Source organism: Micrasema longulum, unplaced genomic scaffold (assembly GCF_059751315.1).
Source record: "Micrasema longulum isolate JH-2025_06_02 unplaced genomic scaffold, ASM5975131v1 h1tg001067l, whole genome shotgun sequence".
In the NCBI taxonomy this organism is placed as follows: Eukaryota; Metazoa; Arthropoda; class Insecta; order Trichoptera; family Brachycentridae; genus Micrasema; species Micrasema longulum.
Genome location: NW_028278255.1, coordinates 805,595 through 826,265, shown reverse-complemented (window position 1 = coordinate 826,265; position 20,671 = coordinate 805,595). Strand labels below are relative to the sequence as shown.

Genomic DNA, 20,671 nt, shown 5'->3' with positions numbered 1-20,671 from the left:
TGTTGCTTTCTTAGGCCCCAACACCACCGCACCATACAAAAGTTTAATGGTATTCAATTCTGCGAGGTGTTTAAAATTATGTATTACAAATTCCAACATCTTGGAAGCAGAACGACATTGACAATGTGACTATGAAACGTTAATAAGGTATCATGGGTCCTTGGTTTTCGAGCAATGCTTCAAAGAAATATCAGCTATATTATAGTTATAGTAATAAATATTTTATTATAACTTTTACTTTTTTTGATAAGCACGGCATACACGCATGTAAGATGAGCGGTGTATTTATGATTTTTATTTTTCTTGCTATAACCAGGCTAATTTTTTTTTTTTAATTATGTAAAATAAATTATTAAACAAGATGTTTCCGTATTTCTTTTTTCAAATGTCTGAATTTTAGAATATTTAGTAGTGCTTAAATAATTTTAACTGACATTTGATACATTTTTGAAAAAAGGGATCCTTACTCAAAATGCAACAATGTTGGCAAATAGCGCAGAGTTTGACATTTGCAAACAGAATTATATATTTGAAAATTAATTATTTTATGTTTTGGAGTTCAACCATAAACAAGTACATAGGTACCTAATTAAATTCAATATTTGAATATTAAAAATTTTGAGTTTTAGGATTCAATCATGAACAAGTACCTAGGTACCTTTTTCCTTTCATCCGGACAGTTTTTGCAAGCTCTCACGACACAGTCATTTTTCTTTTTAACACATTTTTTAAAATTTAAATGAAGGTACAAATGAAATAAAATACAACTAAATAAAATTAAAGCCGGCACAAAAAAAATACTACCTCAAGACAAGATTCGGTTTATCTTAGTTCTTTCTTTTCTTTTGGTTTCGTATTGAATGTCAAGGTCACGTCGAAACCCGTCTGGCGGTTAACTAATGACTAAATTCTCGTTTAACATGAGTTGAGTGTCATAATTTTAGAATGCTCATGGTAAAACGCTGTCTGACTTATTTTCATTAACTTGATCCCAGTATATTCTCCATGGTTTATGGCACAGCAGTAGTGATTTTTGCATGATTTTGATTTGAGCACGTCGAGCACTCTTACTCAATTCAATTCAAACCCTCATTACGAATATATAAATAGCTAAAAAAAGTCAAAAATAAATAACGTGTGTCTTCATTTACGAAAAACCGTTTGTTCAACCAGCTAATAACAGGCAAGCCATCGTTTGGGCAAGCCAACGTTTGAGCAGGACAGCGTCTGTCAGGTCCACTAGTATTTTATAAATTGAAAGTACCTGCATACATTTATGCAATATAATCTGCTTTCTTAAAATTACAAAACTTAGTAGGTGAATCATGACTTTCGTCAAAGTATTATCTAATGTGAAATAATGTTTATCAACAGTCACAAGATTACATAATGATTCAGTTACTTGCACACATTTATCAAATCCAAGAATAAGGTCAAAAGTTATCTAATTACAGTTTTTCCTGCAATTAAATTGTTTTGATATGTTAATACTACACAGTCATATTGAAAATTCCGTTTGCACGATGAGATATGGTATTATAATAATTAATGATTCTTCTGAAGCCTACATAACTTCCGGAATATTGTTAACTCCCACCTTTAGGCCTTCGAATATTTCCTCCGCAGATTCGTCATCGGGTCACAATGTTCTCCATAGTGGTTTACATCCGACGACGCGACGCGACGCTGACGGTGGAATATAATCGCATTCTTGAATAAGAGTGGAAAAACCCAATTTTAGACAGACGTACAAATGTTCTATAGTTTCCTTTCTTATCTAGATTCTTTTTTATGCATTTTTTTTATTTATGTTAATTACCACTCAACCTCTTCTTGATTTTATACTAGTACTTTGGTTTCTGTCAGATTGGTCCAATGTTCGCCAAAACGAAAGCCGAGACGAAAACCGATACGAAAGCGAAAGGAAAGTGACTACTGCGAGACATTAAACATATTTTTATATTGTACTATTGAGTTGTCCAGATGATTATTTAAATTTGTGTTTATGTGAATATTTTTATTTGTAGTATACTTTAATAATATGCATACTTCCACTTTCTATTATGTTGTATCCCAACTCAACACAGGGCTCTTGGCCTAGAGTTAGGGATACGTTTTTTTGTACCATGAACATATCTATACATTAATAAATAAATAAGTTGAAATATTAAAGAGTTAGTAAAACCTAACTTACTAGAATTATTATAATTATTTTTATCAGTTTTTTTATTTCTTTATTAAACGGCTTGTAGGCTTATACGTGTTTTACATATATAAATATAAAGTCAGACATGTATTTTACAAAAATGTAGCAAATAAAAATGAATTAAGAAAATGGAAAATAAAAATTAATAAAAAAAACATGTTAATAAAAAATATATTGATATGCGTAGAACATATACATATATTGCAGTCGATAGAACAAAAGAGCATTTTTTCATTTTAGCTTTATTAAAAGAATCTAAAAATTACAAGATGTTAGAAAAATTGTAATGAAGAATACATTTTTTTAAAGTTAATAAAAGGTGCTTAATTTAAATCAACATTGAAGTATTTAGGTATTAAAATTTTAAGATAATGAATTGATACACTGCCTTTTAAAATTCAAATGTGTAATATTAAAAATATTGTAAACGCGTGAATTCTCCTTATTGGCGAGTGTGCACTGTAGTTTGTTGTAGATACATTTACATATCGAGCCATAATCGGCAGAACAACGTAAGCGACATTTTTGGCAAATTCCGTTTTTTTTTAAGGAAAAGTGTTCCTTATTGCCCCCTGCACAAGTTGTAAAAACATCATAGCTCAATGGAATTCACCTGTCACGTTTAAGGATATTTATTTTTATTTATTTAATTTATTAAAAGAAAACAACAGCCATTATTTTTTTTTTTTAAATGACATTATTTTTAAGCTAAGCAAAACAACGTAACCGACGACAATGTAGGTGGTTACTCTAGCTTGCACCACTGTCAGAGTTATAGACAAAACAGCGTTACCGCCACTATCTTAAAAGTGAAAGGTATTTAAACAATTTGGCTGTTATTTCAGGATTGGAAGTAACGTGGCAGTAACCAACCATTTTAAATCCCATTTACCGAATTATTAAACAAAATATATATGAGACACAAATTTAAAAAAACCTTCTCCGGCACAATTCTCTATTTGTCGCTTACGTTGTTCTGCCGATTACGGTTCGATATAAGAGTTTATTAAAGCGGGCAACCCAGCCAGTTGGGAACAGTTAATTATTTAATGTAATATTTTTAATAAAACTAACAAATCATTTAGTTTTCTCCTATTTTGCAATGTTTGTATTATACCTACATTTAAATATCTATTTAAGTATGATAATTAATATGTTCAACTGGAATACCTAATTTAAAATTGATGAAACGTAAAAAAATATGTCGAACTCATTTGATATTATTTATATGCACTTTATAATATGGTGGTCGAGTTGTATTTAAGTTGGCTACATACTAAAGCAACATATAAAATTTTCATTACATAGACAAAAATAGTCAAAACCTTTGATCGTTTGCAACAAAACCCGAGAGTTTTCATACCTTTATTTGTTAGGTTCTGTATATGTTTAATGAAGTTTCAATCTTAATTTGTAGAATGTATAGTGTAATTCAAAGCAACTGGGCTCTTCTTAAGGCAAACAGTCAAAACTTTGCATTTGTCAACATTGAGGAACAAGTTGTTCTTTTCATACCATACATTCAATCAATTTAAATAAGATTGCAGAGTTACGCAATAACCTTTATTTGTAACCTCTCTATATATTTTTAGATCATCAGCAAACAACACAACTTCAGCATCTCGGGAACATGAGGTTATGTCGTTTATAAAAATTAAAAACAATAAAGGGCCTAGATGGCTGCCTTGCGGAAGACCGCTGGTTGCAAAGAAGAAATTAGATAATAATACATGGACACTTCAATAACTCCTTTGGGAGGGAGAACCCAGCTTGTCTATGAACATTTGGACATACTCAAAACGTTGTCCATTGCAACATTTCAAATGTTAAATCTAACGGTGTTATTTCGTCAGTAATTATTTTTTCTACAGTAGAAAACTAATAACTACACGTTACACGTACAATGAATGGTAACAAAAAACCAATTTGTTGGACATCCATCTCACTTACAGGCGTGAAGTAGTTTATCGAGTCGATAGAAACATTTGGTAATGACAAATAATAAGATCTCGCTTTAAATGGTAACTGTTTCGATATCTCTATTACGGTCAGAAATCTTAATTAGCGGGTACTTAATCATTTACCAAATTCAATCAATTCATGTTTCGACTATCAAATATTAATCATAGAAAGAAATGGAGTCAGATATTTCCACCAGAAAGAGATTTTTCTGGTAATTAAAAAAAAAAACATATTTATTTTTCAAAATTATTTACATAGATTTTTATATTTATATCTTGTTTTTGTTGAAATTTTGATTACTATTTTTATTTTTTAAAACTAAACCATTTCATTATGGTGTAGTCTATTTTTCAATAGTTTTTAAAATTTATTTTTCAAAATTATTTACATAGATTTTAATATTAATATCTTGTTTTTGTTGAAATTTTTATTACTTTTTTTATTTTTTAAAACTAAACCATTTCATTATGGTGTAGTCTATTTTTCAATAGTTTTTAAAATTCATTTTATCCTATTTTGTTCCAGTTTTTAGTGCTTGATTTCTATAAAAAGCATCAAAACCATAATGTGTATATTTATAATATGTATGTTCTTAAATTTTAATTTTGCATTATTTTTAAAATTGTATTTTTTTAAATATTTTATTTTGTTGTATTTGATGTTTCTGATTACCATTTATATTTTAATAGGATTAAAACCATTATGTATATGCTAATGCGTTTCTATGGAGGTGCTTATACTTTATTATGTCAGTCTCAAAGTAATAACACGCCACCGGCTTATAGAGTCGCCCATACGGACAAAAACCATTATATGATTAATTACGAAGTTAGCTACAGTTTGCAATACAACGGGCCGTGGGTACTCAGGTCGAGAATTGCAAGCGCAAACCGAAACCTTTCGTTATACGTTTGTCGTTAAACTAAAAACGAAACCAAAAAATTGGAACGCTTTTCTTCTATGCAATAGAGATAGGCTATACAAAAATAGGCGAGATAGAAAGCGAGATAGAAATAGGCTTCTTTAGCGAATTGTTACTCTGATATATAATGTCATTACTCGATTATTTTGTACTAATTGAGACTAATGTCTGAGCAACCGATGGCAAACTAGTAGTTGGTTATTTATCGAAACAAATATTTTTTTATATTTTACGCTTTATTGTGTTTTGAAATATTTTTATTTTATTAATTTAATTTAGAATATATGTATGTAACATTACTGAGACACAAATCTCCATGAAACTAAAGTCCTATTTTGACTTGGGACGAATATATGTATGTATAACACTTCAACACCATATAGTATATAAAATACTGAACAAAAACATAACTCAAAAATACATCGCACATCAATATACAAAGGATATACAATGAAAACGCATTTAAAGTACACAATAAAAAAAATAAAAAAACTAACTCAAATATTTGGTCGGGATCGTAGAAAAACGACGCATGTGATTTTCTTCAACTTTACGTGAGAGCGGTTTAATTTATTTTTTTTACACTTTATGTTACAATTTGACAGGTACAAAGTACAATTTGACAGGTACAATTGATACTTGGGTTAGTGTTTTACAATTTTTTTTTTCAAGTCTTGAAAAAAGCCTTTATATAACTTTTCAATATCAAATATAAAAGAAAGCCAATATCGCATTTCCGACGATTTGAAAAACCATCCAGGAGTTTTTCACTCAAATCCCTTCCCCCGAAGAAGATCCAGTACGGAAACCGGTATTATATTAACTGAACTATATACTCATAGTGTGTTAGCTAGTCTTTTTTGTGATTTTGTATGATGAAAATGGGAACTGATCAAGGTGAACAAATCCATCAGTGGCTTGCTGAACTAAATAATTATGATAATAAAATGACAATGAACCTAAACATGAATGTTTGTAAAAGCAGTTGAAAAACATTTTTTAAATGTGAGAAATATTCCGAAAAACGTTAATGAATATTGTTTTTCTGTTTAATATTTTAGAATATTAAAAAAAAAAAAAAATAATAATTGAACAGCAAAGTTTGCTGAAAATGTACGAAAAAAAAAACATTTTAATAAAAACTGAATACTTTTAATGACTACTGGTTCATATGAATCAACCTGTGATATGAGCTATGGAAGATTACCGGATTGCTTGCCATTGATGGACCAAAGGGAAGAACTGAATGAGAATAAGTGGAAAAGAATCTCTGACGTCACACGCGGAGTTTTTTCAGAAATACAAAATTTGATAAAATCGTAGCGCTGATAATACGATGTATAAAAATTAAAAAAAAAAATTTTTTATGATTATGATTCGATCATATCAGATCATTGTTCACAGTTTTTTTTAAACTTTCTAATTTTGTTAAGATAAGAATTTTAATGTATATTTCTACTATAGACACTAAATAAACCATATTGAAAATTATGGTCAAAATTGATCCATACGCAGTGGAGACGAAATATTTTTAGACGATGGTAGTTAAAGGTTAAATCGCGGTAAAAAGTATATAAATGTACATAATTTAAACTAATAAGCACCTTGTTTCAAAGTATTTCAGTAGTGAAAATCAAACTTTTAAATAAATATTTATGTCATTTAATGTCCACCAGTGGTTGAAACAATAAAATATATGTGTTGAAAATCCCGCTTTGTAAATGCTCAGAAAGACGTAGAAATATATTTCTGCAACATATATACTATTTTAAATTTAGTTCTGTGAAAACTTGTAGGCCTCGTGGTGTAGTGGTCAACGCGTTTGCCTACCATGCAAGAGGTCTCGGGTTCGATTCCCGACGGGGTTGACATGAAATATATATTTTAAAGACGTTTATATATACACATGTTTGTCGCAGGAGGCAAAACTAGCAGTTCACAAAGGAGTTCTAGTGCCAGCTCTAATGTATGGGAGCGAAGTATGGAATTGGAAAAATAATTGTGAAAGTAGGTTAAATGCTGTAGAAATGCGATCCCTCTGGCAAATGAGTGGTAAAACGATGTATGATAGGTGCACAAATGTCGAGATCCGTCAACTGTGTAAGGCTGGGACATGCATTATCGACATAATCAAGAAAAGGGTGCTGCGTTTGTTTGGACATGTAAAAGAATCTACGATGCAAATGTTTATGGATGCAGAAAACGAGGAAGACCGAGCAAGACATGACACGATCAAGTCCATCAAATACTTGAAGATAAGAGTAGGAATAGTCGGCGTGCCTGCAAAAGAAGATATTTAAATGTAGAGAAACCGAGGTCTGTATGCAAAGACAGAGTGATATGGCGTTCTATCCTCTCTGCTTTACCCCTACGGGGAAACGGCGCGATTGTTTGTTTGTTTTGTTAGAATATTTTATAATACCTGTGTTGGTATCTAAGCGTAAGACCGAGCAGCTTACCATAATGTAAAAAAAAAAGATCTAAATACACTGCGATTAATAATAATAATATTAATATCTGGCTGATTTATATAACGCCATTTTTGTGAAAAATCACTTTAAGAGCGCTTTACAATTGTATTTTCAAACTTAGATACTTACTAAACTAAACTGACATATTATATTTTCTGATTTAAAATTATGGGTATGATAATTTAAAGAAGTGATATTTTAGTAAGGATCTGAACTGACTAGGACTGTCGATGATTCGTATGTTTAAAGGCAATTGGTTTCAGGCAGAAAGGGCCGGCAACGGCAAAAGCACGATCTTCAAATCTAGTGTTTGGGGACCGCCGGATTTTGACAAGTTTTCCTCTTCCTGAATCAAATGCTGACCTCATGGTAGATTTTCTTTGACATGTATTTTCCTTAATACAAAGGTCCGATAGGTATCTTGGAGCCGTGTACCAACGCATTGCCCTATGCACTATTCGATGCAGAAATGGAATGATGATAATGAGAACTTATTTTGTTTTGCGTTCTTAATAATTAAAATAAAAAAAGTTAAAGTATATTTCATTACCATTAGTTCTAGCGTATTAATTATATGAAAAATACAAGGTAATTTGTAGATACGGATTGTTACACAAAGCCATCATTAGCAAATGATTGATGACTGACTAAATTCCTTCGTAACAAACTAACACACCACAAAAAATATTAAAAGTGGTGTTATGAACACAATAACAAACGTGCTAACAACTCAAAATAAAATTTCTTAATTTTAAACGTTTTAGCTCACACTCATAATAAAAAGAACAACATAAAGTATTAAAACATAATATTTGCTCCGATTAACTATTAAATATTAGTATGTCATCGGGTGATCAGACATTAGTTTAATTAAGATTCAAATATAAGAATATAGACATTTATTTTGTTTTTGATGCTTTGAAAAAATAAAAAATTGTATTAAGAAGAATGAAAAAAAAAACTCAACACAACCAGATAAAATGGTGTCAGATATTTTCAAAAAGTTGATAAATAGAGAAAAAAAAACTGTTATCAAATAAAATAATAAACATTTATTTGAAACATGAAAAAAAACACAAAAATAGTAGGTGCTCATATATGCAACCAAAACAAGATAAAAAATATAAATAAATCAACAATTCTAATTTACATCTACAAAACAAAAATTAAATGTAGGTACCTATTAAAATTAAGATATGTTAGTAGAATAAGGAAGAAAGAAAATAAAAGGTTAAATAGAAAACTTCCTTTCCAAGTGATGCTTCTGCATAACATAACTATAACTATTTAATATCATAAACTTGTCTGTTCCAAATATTTAAAATACATATTTGGTCATGGTATTCACAATTGCAATACGCGTTACTCAGGGATCTTCATGTGTCTTAAGTTTCGCTCGACGAAGTCCGGCAGAAGGTCTCAGGAAAATATTGGCCATTCCGAATTTAATAAACTGCCCGATGAGCTAAAACACAAAAAGTCGAATCGAAAATCAAGTATGAAGAAACATCTCCTTTCTCTTCCTTAATCTCTCCTTTCCTCTTTCCTCTTTTTTCCTTTTTCCCATAAAGTAAAAGTTTTGATTTAAGTTAATTTATAAACAAATACGTTTATTTCTATTTTTATATATCTTTAGCTTTTTAATCTTTTTTTTCTATTGAATATGTTCTGTAACTTGAATTATAAAAATAAATTTTTTAAACAATATTTTGAGTTTGTCCAAATTTTTGTAGACAAGGACTGGATTCAACTCCCTGGAGAGCTGTTTATATATAGGTTTCAGCTCTTTAACTTCACAAACATCAACAGATGAAAGAATTGAAGGAATATAGATAAGTTCAAATATTGTCAGAATGGTGAATGATACACAGTGTGTAAAGCGGCCACTTAAACCAGCCATTGACAGGTCATAAGCCCTGTAGATGCCTGGACTTCTATATTACCTTCTCTTAAATGTTCTTCATCTCTGTTGTAATATGTTAATAAATCTTTTATTTTATCGGTTGGTTGGAAGAAATTGCCATTTGGCAATAAGCCTGCCAATGTACAAATTACATTATGTACAAAAAATTAAATAAAATTAAAAATTAAAAATCCAAAAGTGTCGCAATTAAAAAACATTACTTAAATATTTTTGATAGTGATAGTTATCAATGTAATTTATATAGATGGTGTAAAGTACCGTGTTTTATGTTTCTTACATAATTTCTTCTTACTATTCCGGATCTATTAATTATGTATGATATTATGTATTGTCACAAAACTGTTTTCTTTATATGTACGGTCCCAAATGAGTTTTTTTAACAACAAATAATTTTAAAAAAACATCAATGTAATTTATATAGATGGTGTAAAGTACTGTGTTTTATGTTTCTTACATAATGTTTTCTTACTATTCCGGATCTATTAATTATGTATGATATTACGTATTGTCACAAAACTTTTTTCTTTATATTTACGGTCCCAAATGAGTTTTTTTAACATCTCTTGGGGAGTATGATATGTCTATATGTTTTATGTGTTTTGTAAATAATAAAAAATAATGATTTAAAAAAAACAATAAAAATGTATTTGACGAGATAAATGCCGAGTTTCTTAAATTAAAGTTTTATATAAATAATAAATCAGTATAGAAACCGTCTGTCTTCTAACCACTTTCGTAATAAAAACATCATTTTATAATGACATGTTTGGATATTTATTTACATTTATTCTACATAGTCCTAATTGTATTACTTGGCACATGTCTTACCAAGGTAGTATTTCGAAATTTAATCGAAATATATAAAAGTAACTTTCGTTTTGCATTAAGAAACACTTTATTTGATTCCTCTGCAAAATTCACTTTATGACGCATTGGTCACCCAACCTTTTTCCGTCGATATGTTAAGCGTTTTTTTATAATTAACATACATACACACATGCTTGATCAATATTATTAACATGAAGTGAAAAGAATAACATTTTTTGATAACTGCACAGTTAATATTTTCTGATACAGAGATTATACCTAACTTGATTAAGTTCAACTAAAGCTTCATTAAACATTGAGAGCATTCGGCTTAGCAAGTATTTTAAATAAACTTTTCATTCCCGATGTGCATTCAAATAAACACGGAATAGAAGATTAATTTACTCATGTAGGTACCAAGCAAAATTAAAAGCGGCTAGTGTGTTTTTTAATTACTGGTATTTTATTTTATTTTATTTGAGTAATCAACAGTTCTACATACATATTTATAGTAAACAAACAGATATAGTGTATAAACTCAGAACTAATAACAGATTTCCACATAGTATACAAAGTTAGTAAAGAAAATATATTACATATCAAATAAATACATATAATTTATACATATAAAAATGTTATTTTCATGTACTCAATAATCAAAGATTTAAAAAAAAAAACATTTTAAGAACATTAAGATTCTGTAAATTGGGCGGGGTTAGGACAAGAATGCTTGAAGAGAGGGGAAGGGAGATGTACATATTTATTATTATAATGTCTACTAAGTTACATAATGCATTTTTAATGTAAATTTTAAATCTGACAAAGTGATGTTTGTGTAATCTATATTTGTAAATTTTGTATTGTACACTGAAAAAGTCCTACGAAGAAAAGCATTTTTAACATACAATGTTTTACTTATTGGTTCATGAAACAGGTGGTACCGTCTACAAATCCTGGCTGGCACATGTATTGTTATTAAACCAAGCAGCTCTGTACAGTCAACCATTTCTGTCATAATTTTGTAAAGCATTAGTTGGTCAGCACACACACTGCGGTATTGTAGAGAAATGATTCCATGGAAGGTGGAGGCAGTGAGAGTAGATACATAAGAAATACCGGTTTTATATTTAAGGTACTTTATAAATTTGTTTAAGTAACAATGGTATGTCTCAGTAAAAATGTATCTTTAGTTTTCGGCTTATATTGGTAGTCGGAATAACACAGAAAAGTTTTTTTTGTTTTGATAGCGTCTCGCTCGCGCTGGTTTGTTTGTTTTAGAGATAACTGAAATTCTTGTCGTTTTTCATAATTATAGTTAAGGCATATTTTAAATACGCTTCACTTAAATTCAAGTAATTCCTAGATGTATCATAGTAACCTAAGTGAATGCAAATGAAAATATAATAAATAATAATAAATTTTATTCAATAAATATACATTGGCATATCGTTAGTTAATAACACGCATTTCATGATTTGTATTGATACGAGTAATTTATCAGTTTGAGACTCAATATTCATACAAAATGAACGTCACCTGATTTTAAAGTATAAAATGATTACAAAAATAAAAAATATAAAAAAAATAATATTTTTTCTAATTAAAATTAAATATTTGTTTTCTTTTGGTTTACCCAAATACTTCAATTATAAGGGCCATTTTAAAGAGTTGTAAATAACTTTTCATTGGATAAAAATCAAGTTGTGGCGCAGTGGCTTGTTCACTACTCTAGCCACGGGACCACAAAGTTTAACATATACATAATAGATTTTATTGATTTTAATTTGTGCATTTTGATTCATTTACATTTTCCGTATGACAATCTTTGTTACATTATTTGTAAATTCCGTCATTGGCGAAAAAAATAGTTATTATTGAGAAAAATGTGTACGATATTTCGATGTTCTTTACTTCCTTTCACCATCGAATCGAGTCAAAACGTTCTCATAAATAATAGTCAGGGTATCGGCAACCTTCTTAAGCTGCGCCTGCGGGTCGAAATCAACGAAAATTTTACTGACTTTTTGGGTCAGTATTCTTTTAATTTTAAAACACTTTATAATAGATAAGTTTTATCTAGAGTATAATATTACTTTTTTTTTTAAACTGTCGTTAATGGCTCTAATAATGGTGAATTTGTGACACCAATTTCGTCAAGTCAGGTTCACACTCGATCACCTGTAGATGAATTATCACGTCTGAATTATCAAGGGTTAAGTTATGTAGGTATTTAATTTAAGAAAATATTGTAATTTTTTGTAAGTTAAACCAAACCCTGACAAAATACCAAAATCATTTCTTCAGACATGAATACCTACTTCACACAAAAGGAATTTAATTTATTGTTTTATTTATTTACAAAAAGTTTTATTGACATTTTTGAGACACAAGTCCCAGACGAAGAGACAAGTCCTGCGTTCAGGTAGGACGAATATACACTAAAATAACAAAGTAATATGACAATTAGCTCTACAAAAATCATAGCAATATTGAGAGAAGCAGACATTTAATTAGCTTCATTATTATTTATTTATTTTTCATTTCTTATATTTCCTTCTATATCTTCCATTTGTTATATTTAACATAATTTAAATTATTGTCTTAAGTATAAACAATTTTTTTGGTGTGTGTGCATGATTGTCTTACACTAATATACAAATAAAGTGTCAATATTTGTGTACATACTGTTTGTTAACCCAATAAAATAAATAAATAAAAATCAAATGTTTCGTTTTATTTGTTTTATTTTAAATTATTTTATTTTATTTACATAAACGGCAAATCTGCCTTTTACAAACATTTATAACACTACATATTTGGCTTAATATATGTATTTATTTTATTTATATCACTACAGAGATGGGTAGAATTTTTGTTTCAAGATTATGGATATTCGAGCGTTTACAGGGCTTATGACCTGTCATAGGTTGGTTCAAGTGGCCACTTTTATGTAGATGCTACAACATTCCCCATTCCGCTTATTAGCGAATATCCATATCGGTGATATTTTTGGTTTTTGTATATATGTCATGAAACAAGGAAAGCTTTCGCTAGCGCGTTTGGAGCGCCATCTATGTATTTGATATTGAGGTTAAGTATTATTATGTATTTATATTTGCATATTTTTTTTTAAAAAAACATAAATTTCCTTATACCCAAGATTTATAAAAAAAAAATTAAACCTAAAAATTATGCAAGATTTATATTTATAAAATTAACCTTAAAATTATACAGCATATTCAGTAGAAAGTTTAAATAATAAAACTTTCTACAGTAATACAAGAAAATCATAAGTACTGTTTCATACAGCTGGGCAAAGTGAACAATAAACTGTGTATATATATATGTAGTAAATATAATTACCATTCACCCTCTTTGAAAACGTTCAAACGGTTTGTTCTATGGGAACAATACCCTAAACTAAATATATCGGATACGTGGGAATAACTATTGCCGAGTTCATGAAGTCTGTTTAATACGGCATTACAAGCATACACTACCCGTGAATTGTTGCTACAAAACGGTGGCACCTGTCTAGTCATATGGTAGAAATGTCTCTAAACTATTAAGCCATTTTACTGAAACAAAAACTATTATTAAAAATATTATTGTAGGTTTTAAGGAATAGTAGAATATGAATGAGTTTTTTTTACAACTATCTGAACGTATACATTACAAAGTGACGCGCGGGTTATAGGTTGGCAACGCCTATAATAGACCCTTGAACATGCCATAAAACAGAGCCTAAAATAATGTATAAATATGAATAAATTGTTTTCTATCCGTACGAGATCAAGGTATACCTCCGCAATTTGGGATTATTTACAAGAAAATGACTCTATTATTTCCTAACAGAATAATACTGCATTAACATGAGAAATCGGCCCCCAAAGGTTGAGTGTTGCCACACGACCAAAAGAGGAGAAACATGCTATTGTTTTTTATTTCACCGGTTAAGATTTTTTTCAAATGTTTTTTCTAATATACATCTTACACTTGTTCTAAAAATTTATCTAAATATAGAGGTACAGTGCAATGCGTTTTAAAAGTAAAATGTTAGTAGGAACTATCTAAAAACGATTTACCCGAGAAATTTCAATCGATTTCGGTTGTTTTTTTAGTTGGAATATGGTCCCATTGCAAATTTATTTGCGTAAACCATAACAATATAAACATTGCTATTGAATTAAAAAAGTTGGGTTTTTTTGAAAATCGTGCGGTAACATTATTTACATTTTATATTTAAATAAAACACTAAAAAAAATATTCATTAATTATCAGAATCTATGGTACTTAAAATCGTTAATATTTCTTCAAAATAATATATTTCGCAACAAAAAAATGTATGAAGCTATAATATGCGAGTCTTTAATTAATTTTTAAAACATAATTTTTAAATACAGTAGAATAAAATAACATTTGAAATCAAAATAAATAAAAGTTATTTTTCTGCGTCCGGGCGGATGTAGAGTAGAGTTCTGTATGTTGAAAAGGAGCCAAAAAGGTGAACATTCTGGAAAAAGAAAATTGAGGGGGGACAAATTCACCTCTTACTGTAGTGGTTGATGCGTTCATCTACGACACTCCACTTATCGGGTTCGATTTCTGGGAAGGTTGGCATGAAACATTGATTTAACAGATGGTTTTACCTGAAGCATAGGACTGATCACCTTACTTCCATGTAACGGACGATCAATATGCACTGTGTTTTATTCAATTCAATTCAATTTCAATTTTGATGAATGAATAAGGTGCACCGCCTGGTGCAGATAGGGTCGTGACGATGATGGTGAATAGTAAAGTTATTTAATAAAATTTTATATCATTTGTTTTAGTATAAAAAAACCCAGTATTTGTTTACAAAATGTTAATATTTTGGAATTTTAAAAAAACGTTGCATGTTCCCCATTTCGTCGAGTCCTCTTGATTCAAGGCCCGTTTTACATTTAGGGGTTGTTGAATTTAGTTTCCAGCCAACATTAGCGCTAATCGCGGTAAATTTGTTTCCAAATTAAATCATTTGAAAAATAAAAGATCACTATCAATTTCACCCTTTCGTGTTTAGAACCTGGGGCACTAAAAATCACCATTTACATTATTCCCTAATTTATTTTTATGACTCTATGTAATTTTGATTCTGGTTTTTATTATTTAGAACGGCCCAAAATAGAACATAAAAATTACGCGTAATCTCTTTGATCTACTTAAAATTAAAATTTATTAAAAACATGAAAATCTTAAAAACGTTTTTGTATAATATTTGTTTTACGTTTGTGTTTTCATGCCATCTCTATTAGCCAATACGAGAAAGCCTTTGAATTCTGCTGGATAAATTCTATTTTTTTTAAAATTATTTTTAATATAGTTAAAATAGAGTCAAACTTCTCGTTCATAATCGAAAGTAGGTACGTATGACAAGATATACATATGAAAGTGTAAGGAGATAGAAGTGTGTGTCAAAATAAGGTGATGTTATTTTTAAATGTGTGTAAGCGAAGTACGGAGTAAGAAAAATAAGGATGAAATAAGGAAGAATGCTGTCGAAATGGGATTTTTCAGGCAAATGTGTGGCAAAACTAAGTACCTATGAAAGGTGCATAAATGTCGAGATTCGTCCATTATATAAGACTGAGATAAGCATAATTGATCAAATCAAGGAAATAATTCTGCTTTGGTTTGGACACGTAGAGCGGATGGACAACGAAAGAACGGCTTAGAAGATTTACAGCAGAATGTAAAAAACGAGGAAGGCCGACAAAATTGTGGCATGACTTGATTTTTGAAACTTGGTTGACTTGACTTGGTTGGTTGGAAGAAATTGCCATTTGGCAATAAGCCCGCCAATGTACAAATAACATTATGTACAAAAAGTTAAATAAATAAAAAGATGGACATGTCAAAAGTCAGAATAATCGTCATTCGAGTATGAGAAGATGAATTAACGTAAAGGAAGCGAGGTCTGTTTGTAAAGACAAAGGTATAAGACGTTCTATTTTTCTGCCTACCTCTTTGGAGAATCGGGATGATGGTTTGTTTGTTTATGAATGATCATATGTTATAATCAATTTTTATTTTGTTTCGCATGTTGTTGTCAATAGTTAAAGTGTTGATATGAAAAATAAAAATTAGATGCTTGTTCTAAAATTATATTTTCTCTAAACTCCTTGGGAATATTATGTAGAATTAAGAATAATATACTTACCCTAAAAATGACAATTTTGAGTTAAATATACTATTTGAAGCGTAAACTCATGTTTTTAAAGAGGCAAACGTCACCAAGGTAACTTAGTTGGATAAAAGTTGAGTAATTTATTAATGTATTTGTTTTATAATACATAATTTTAAAAAAATGAAAAAATATATTATAAAATATTTCTTTAAAAAAAAACAAGTTTTTAACCAGAACATTACAATAATTGTTGTTCCTAATATTTACTTTCTTTCACTTATTTTTATACCTTGCATTGTTCAGATTATAAACAAGCAAAAGTCACATAACCAAATTTTAACTCCAAACTTTCAAATAGCTATTTCTAAAAATGATGTTTTTCGGGTTAGTGACTTTTGTCCGAACGGCGACGATATTATGTTTCATAAATAAATAATAAATTAAGTTTAAAAATATTAAAGAAGTCGTGACCAGTGTAATCTCGAGGAACAGTAATTAAGTTGATTCCTCTAATTAAAATGAAATTAAACATGGAAGTTTACGCGCCGATTACACAATCATAAAATAAGATTTGATTGTATTTCTAACCCCTAATTTATACTCGATTTTCGTCCAAACCGTCAAATAATACCCGCAGAGAGTGCAGAGGTAAGGAACAAGAGGAAAATGTGGCATAAGGGTTGATTACATATTTATTGTTGGCCCATTGAATTGGTTTTCGCAAAATAACAGATTGGCGTATTATTTAACAATATACTTTTTTTGAGCTTGTATTTTAACGCTTGAGTAAAATAAAAATAAACGTACGCAATCTCGAATGTAATAGCTAAGACGTTTGATTCATGCATAAAGGGTTCCAGGTTCGATTCCCGGTGAGACTACAAAATAAAATGAGATTCTGTGATTCTGAATTGTGCTGTAATTCACCATTATAATTGGGCTTCTTGGCCTGTTGTGGTGCAAAAAAAATGTTTTTAAAGTCTATAGTTAATGTTAAAAATCAAAAAATATATACCAAAAGAGAAAGATAACATTTCTAGAAGCCTGGGTAAGTTGGTAATCAGGGTGGTGTCACGTCACACATAGCTCATGCTACGATGCAAATTTTGATAGAAACGTTTCCCCGCCGAATGAATGATGTAAAAAAGTGGTGATGTCGACTGGCCCATATGACCCCCTGGTTTGACCACCCCCGATTTCTCCCTATGAGGGTACTTGAATGAAAAGGTGTAATCTAGCTAACCAACTAAAATTCTGATGTTTGAGAAGAACATCCGAAATTTAATTGCCGAAACAAAACCAGTCTGTAAAAAGTCATGAAAAATATGCTTGTAAGTGCATTTGCTCCACGGTAAGAGGCGGCCGGCCACTTGACCGAAATCATGTTTCAAACGTATTGTTTAAAGCCGTATAATCAATCAATAAAATATAAATTACGAAATAGTGCTTTATTTAATGTTATAAAAAAAACTTCGGCCTTGAACATAAAACATCCTGTATTTTGCAACATTGTTAACCCTACAATGCCTAATGTAGACGATCTGCTAAATACCGATTATCGGTGTATAAAAGTGATTTCAAACATGTTTATCACTCGGTGACTGGTTTATTATATTGTATACATACAAGCCACTATAGTTTATTTTAGAAATCGCCCCCAGGGTTAAAACTTTTAGATAAAATTTGAAACAAAAAGTCAGTTGCGCGTATTATGACAAAAGCGTAATTTAGCTTAAGTTCAAATGGTGATTTCTTTGTTGTCTTAAAAAGATTTGAAGGTATACTTGTTCCTGCAACTTTCTTTGTTATATGAAAAGATATTGTTTTCCTTATATTTTTGTATTTTTTAACCTTTTAATACCCAATGTGGCATATTGTCCAAATACCTTGTAAATTTATTTATCCATAGAAATACTAAAGCGCCCATGAGATATTTATTATATTACGAAAATGGTTCACTATAAATTATCCATAATAATGAGTATTATACCATAAAAATTAAATTACAATTGAAAAATTTAAACCTTTTTTTTTCATTATTTTTCCCAGTATATGCATTAAAAAACGTTCTTAAAAATATATTTTTAGTTAGAATTAGAAAAATTGGGCATGAAGAGTTAAATTTTAGAGAATTTAATCCACTGTGTATTTGTCTAGTAATATTTAGACATACTCAAAATACTGTTGATTAATTGTAATAGCTCGATGCATTATGGTTTGTGCCCCTTACGTTTCATGTTTTGTGAACATTATATTTTATGAACGAAAGGGAAACTATTAAAATTGAAAATGACTCCATTCGAGCGAGTGTTGCGGAATCTATTAGTGAAATGACCAACAATGAACACGAACTTAGATTCCAGGGGCGCTATGCTGGAAAGACGCGACATTTTGTCACCCACTCGACAGTAGTGCAAAATTTGAACGCTTATCTGTTCATGGTTTACTTCGTTCTTATTCTCGATGCACCTTCTCAATTCCCATCTACAATTGAATATAGTCATGCCAAATAGTCTACAATTTTGAAAAAATGAGATATTGATAACTTACTCTTTCATACCGATAACTATAGAACTAACTATGGTTTTCATTCCCCTATGCTCAGAATTTTTAGGTCTACCAACAAACATACCAGTCCTGATTTATTTGATAACAAGTTGTCTTCTTTCATACGATAACTGAATCAAATTTAATTATAAACACCTCTCTCCCGCTTCCACTCCCACCAAGTCTATGTAAAAATATACCATTGTATCTTTCTACTTTCCTTTATAATATTTTTTCTTGTTCTTAAAAATGCCCATTGAGCGTATATATAAATAAATATTGATATTATCGAGTGCACTAAGATCAATTCTTTGTTCTGCTAAGAATAGCTAGGCAGCTTTCAGCCTCATACTTGTGGGCCTCGTAGTGTAATGGTCAGGGCGTTTGCCTACTAAGCGAGAGGTCTCGGTTTTGATTCCTCACATGGTTGATTTGAAATATTTATTTAAAACGGTGTTTTCACACCAGAATAATTCAAAGTCCCTGGACTGGTACCTGAAGCTTAAGACTGATAATATTTCATGTAATAAAAAATATTAAGATACGCTGCGATTGGTGTACCAATGCAGTGTCTTATGCACCATTTTGTGCGCGTTGATCACATAAACTGCATTTTTCCATTTGCAGAAAATACCCCACAGCACTAGAAAATCTTACGGTATAGATGCTTATGGGAAAATTAATGCCTACGGAAATCTAGTTCTCTTAAATAAATTTAAGTTGATACATAATCTACAACAACAACGAACCATCACGCTGTTACTCCGTAAGAGTAAGCAGAGCGAGAAAAATACATTTTTGTATCCAATTTCCCGTAGGGCAGAAGTTTCTTATTAATATGTTCGCAATGTTTGTTCCGAACAACTTAAATATTAAATCCACGATTGATATGCAAAATATTAACAAAATTTTAGACTCTCTTAAATTAACTAAATTGCAAGAACGAAGAACATCGACCGATCTTATGACTTTATATAAAATAATAAAACCAATGTTTGATACCCCTGATCTACTAAAATTGATTTCATTCTATGTACCACCTATATTAAGCAGAACATCTACAATATTTTATTGTCAAAATTCTCGAACGGTAGCTCAATATCACTCACCTATATTTAGATGACAGAATACCTGGAATTAATATGCATCATATTTTGATATATTTAGTTTATCTCTGCCTAACTTAAAAAATAAAGTGACCAACATATTTTTATCAAAAAGAGCAAATCATCTTCAAAAGATTGGGTTGGAATAGTTATAATTTGATTGATTAATGGATTTTGTTATTGTATGATTTCTTTAAAATATACATGTATTTCAAGTAATTAATAATGTGTACAGTACGAGTATATTAATATTTCATACTCGTTTTTTTAAAAATATTTTTATTTTTAAGCACTCTTTATACCACATATATGTAAATGGCAGAAATGCCGTATATAAATAATAAAAAAAAAAAATTCATTGGTTTTTAATAACATTTATGTATATGACGACATTATTATTATGAAGGTAGGATTATTTGAATAAATTCTAGAACGTTACATATTATCTAACTTTATTTGTTTAATGACAAAGTAATGATTCTGCTTCAAAATATGTTAATTTAGAGAAAAAGTCTGAAAAAAACTTTGTAAATGACATTTTAATGATTGAATGTATA

At 29.8% G+C, this 20,671-nt stretch overlaps 1 non-coding gene across 1 annotated transcript; it reads left to right on the top strand.

The window, feature by feature from the left end:
* The first annotated feature begins 6,885 nt into the window (after positions 1 to 6,885).
* Positions 6,886 to 6,958, top strand: TRNAG-ACC (transfer RNA glycine (anticodon ACC)). The gene has a single exon. It is a non-coding gene; the product is annotated as a tRNA-Gly (tRNA).
* Positions 6,959 to 20,671: the final 13,713 nt, after the last annotated feature.